The sequence below is a fragment of the Tupaia chinensis genome, unplaced genomic scaffold (genome assembly GCF_000334495.1).
Source record: "Tupaia chinensis unplaced genomic scaffold, TupChi_1.0 Scaffold149552_1, whole genome shotgun sequence".
Lineage (NCBI taxonomy): Eukaryota > Metazoa > Chordata > Mammalia > Scandentia > Tupaiidae > Tupaia > Tupaia belangeri.
The window spans coordinates 1,263,898-1,268,431 of NW_006209397.1; positions in this window are offsets into that span (position 1 = coordinate 1,263,898).

The window sequence follows — 4,534 nt, forward strand, 5'->3', positions numbered from 1 at the left end:
AACTCACATTTTACCCTATATACTTTGAACTATTTAAATATTTTACAATGAGGATAAGTTTAAGATAGTACTTGTCACACAACATTTATAATTAAAATCACGAGAAGACATGGCTTTTATAGAATTTGGAATGGAATCAAAGTTTAACAAATGCCATGGGGTTTACTACTGTGAAATGACTGTCAATGAACACCTTCTAGATGTGATTTAAAATTAAATCTGAGTGATCAATCATGCCTTCTCCTACAAGCAATGAAAGCAACAAGATTACATTTTTAAAAGTAATCCCTACTTCCCTGTCATGATTCTCTAATTTGACAGTGACCTCCTTTTTTAGCCAACACCATCATTAATGACCAGACCAGTAAGCTTGTCAATAAAACCAATTAATCTTAGCCCACACAACATGACTGCCCTCAACAGATTCTTCTTGCATTCAGATCTAAGATACAAAGCCTACTTTTTCTCTAACCAACCAACCCTTCGATATGAAATTGTACTCTTCTTATTAACTTCTTATCTCAGCATTCATAGTTAAGTGTAATAACAGGTAGATGAAGTAATATAAGATTAATTTTTATTACCCAAACATTTATGCAAGTCATAAATTCTTAGCAAACCTTATTAAAGCAATTCTCAAAAGTAAAATGCTTTCTCTTTCTTTAAAATTTTCTGTTCCTACTTTCTGTCAGGATCTAAGTGACTTGCTACTGGAGATACATGAGTAAAATGTGGTCTCTAAATATTCTTCTGGGTAAAGTATGCAAGAATTACATTTTTCTTTAATATACAAATAAAACATGAGCACTATCTAAATTTTGGAAAAAAATAAAGGTACTCAATATGGCACCACCTAGACAATTCCACATAAAATGTGATGTTTTCTTTCTTATATTTTTAGACATTTAAGATTGTATTATTAAAATGATTCTGAACACAGCATTTTTGTTGTTACTTACAATTATACTACAGGCAGTTATTTTGCTATTACAAACTTAATAATCATAACTTTTAATATCTGCATGGTAGTCCATTATAAGTATGACAAGCAGCCAGTGATAAGGCTTTCTGAAGCGGGACATCTTTGGGTCCAGCAGTTAGTGTAATGGCTATGTTGCTGGACTCCCATGCAGTAGACCGCGGTTTGCGTCTTGGACCCGGTGGCTCAAAACTCACGTGGGTGCGTGTGCATGCATGCCCAAGATCCCAAGAGGAGAAGGGAGGAGAAGGGATTGCCGCATGGCCATCCCCTCTGGGGGTTTTCTCGCTTTCTGTCTCTCTCTGTCTGTCTGGCAAGTGCACGCGCCCTATGGCAAAAACCTCTCCCCCCCCCCAAAAAAAAGATGGATATCTTCTTTCTTGAATCATAATGGAATGTTTTCATGGGGTAGAAAACAGTGGAATTCAAGAAAGAGAAAATCACCTGAAAAACATGCCAGAACTACTAGAAGCAAGAGAAACAACACTTTCTGAGAACGCAGTCATTCCGAACTACAAAAGTATAGAATTCAGGCAGGAGTGATTGGAAATAATGCCAAAGAAATGGAAACAGGCCAGATCATAAAAGGAAAAGGAAAGCCTTACTATGCTTATTGTTAGCACAATTTTTTGTACACTGTGAAGGATTTTATAGTCTAGTTTACGAGTTTGAAATTTACTGTTAAGGCAATTGGGGGAAGGCATAGAGTGGCTAATGAGAGATTTATAGAATGAGAAGTTGAATGATCAATTAGGTAATTTAGAAAAAAATGTTCCTAGAATTATATTTATAAAGGTGCTTTATGATATAATGTTAAGTGGAATAAACAGGTCAGAATTGTAATAAGTTGAAGGTTATTTCTTCCCAGACTTGGGTAGGATACTGAGAAAATTAGTTATTCTTAGGCAGTGCACAAGGGACTGCTATGTGGAGAGGATGAAAGTGTATTTGTGAATTGTTTGGTACCAGAAATGAAGATGGGAAAGGAGGATAGTAATGGACATTGAAAGAGAGGAGGAATTCAGAAGTTACGCTGTGGATTGGACTCCGTAACGCTCATCTGGCACCCCCAGAAGAAAACCTATAAATATCTGCTTTTAGAGTTAGACTAATGTAACCCTGTGACAGAACTTCAAAGCAAGAGCAAGCCAGCTGGCTCTGTGCTGATTAAAATAATACATATACATTATAATTAAAACTATTTTTTAAAGTACAGTGATAAAGAATTATAAAATAATAAAATGCCAAAAAAGTAACAGTACCTATCTCTGGGGGATAGGAGTATATGCATTTTCTCCTTTCTACTTTTCTGTATTTTACAAAACTTTCACAGTGAACAAATATATTTGTAACACTCCCAGAAATATATTCTCCTTAGAGGTGAATCTAGACTTGGGAGTCATTAGCATTTAAGTTACTGATTAAATTACATATATGGATGAGATAGTTCATAAGAGTAAATTAGATGAAAGTGGGCTAATAATAATCTTGAACAATTTTAATGTATAGGAACCCAGGTAAGAGAAACTAGACTACAAAAAAAAAATTCTGATGATAAGCAGCCAGAGAGGTAAAAGTAAAAGTAATTCCTTTAATTTAAACCAAAAAGGGACCGTACTTTCAAAAAGGGACAAGTTAAGTGTGCCAATTTCTATAGAACAGGAGTCAACTAAAATAAATACAGGAAATTGCCTATAGGGTGTGGTATTTCCAGGGTCATTGATGACATTTCTAAGAGCAACTTTATTAGACAGTGGAAAAGGCTACACCATCATGGATTGAAGAGTTAATGGAAAATGAAAAGAGGATAGCATAAAGTTCCTTTTTTAGGAAATATGGCTGTGTTTTCATTAAAGATAAGCTGTCCCAAAGCATCTATTTAGCTTACCTTCATGGAAAACAACAGGTATAATTGTCCTTCTTTCTCTTTTAAAATTTACATGTAATTTTTAGAATAGAATTAAAGTTTATCTCAGCATGGAGATTACTGCAAGAATTACAAGGATTAATTAAATAAGATATGAAAGTAAGGACCTCACACAAAGCCTGATATACAGTAATGATTTTTTTAAAAATTATTTTTATTTTAACTTTATTATTATTATTATTTCCAATTTGATCAAAGAGACACAGAGAGAGAGAGTGAGGGAAAGTAAGAAAGCAAGCCACCAGGTCTGGGGATGAACTGCAGTCAGCCATGAGGGAGTCCAGCACCTTTAACCACCATACCACCTGCTGACCCCACAGCAATGTTAAAAGAAGAATATGAGACCAGTTAAATTTTAGAGTTTAATTGGGCAAGAGGTAGGTTTTAGAACAGGACAGCATTACTGACTGAAGTTGGTTCAAAAAGCTCTATCCCATGTGTAGCTTAGATTTACAATCTGAGAAAAAGAAGTGACAAGCAAAACCAACCTGATTGACTGCAGTTGGCATTTGCCTTATATAGACATTGTCTGATCAGTTGGTAGCCTGTGATCTGCTGAAGCTCAGCTGCTGTGATTGGCTGAGGTTTATTTCTTGGTCACGAAGGCATACATTTGTTAAGTGAAAACCTGTCTGCACATCAAGCTTAGACTGTAGCTCAGCATCTATTGAAACTGCTGTGGGTCGAATTTATCATCTAAGTAGAGAGGCTTGCTTAGGCCAACTCAGTTTAGTTTAACAGGATAAATCCAACTAATGTTAGTTTTCATAAAGAACTGCATCAAAACAGTAACAGTGATCATGTTGAAAAAATCATAAGTATTTTTATTTTCCATAGTGTCAAAATTTTCTAAAATATAAATGTTACTTTTATATATGTATATATCTGACTATAAAAGTAAAGTCTTAGCTTACTAGTAAGAAACCAAGACCTGTGAAATCAAAGCACAATTTAACTAATTAAGTATCAGAAACTGACAATCTATATAGTCAAGGCATAATCACTTAATACACAGATTTCTGCATAGATATATATGCAAAAGTAAATCTAGTATGTGATACCATATCTGATACATAAAAGGTGATTAATAAGTAAACAAGTGAATAAATCTGAGAGAATGAGACAGTAGGAAGTTGAATGAATGACATAATTCATAAATTTCCATAAAAGCATTACCCAGGAGTCTATTGGTCTGATTCCAATCCTGCCACTCAAATAATTTCATCTCTCTGAATCTCTAATACCTCATTAGTGAAATGGAGATAATAAATATCTTACATACTACTCCCGATAGCTTTGAGAATAAACTAATCATTTAAGAAACACTTAGTTCAACTTTATGGTTGGCTTGAATCCTGGTCTTCCACCAAGGAAGAATGGGCAACCAAACTATTATAGAAAGAACAGCAAGAGGAATTCCTATTCTTAAGGCCTCATGAAACCAGAGAAAAGAGGATCTTTCCACTCCTTTTCTCCTGGAGGGAAACATAGGGAAAGCACACTTTTCACCCATTAACTCACTCTACCCCTTGGGAGAGGCAGAGTGACTTCACTGATTAATGAACTAAAGAAAAGAAACTGAGCATGTTTGGCTCAGTGCTTTCTGGAACCTGGCATATTTTTGAAGG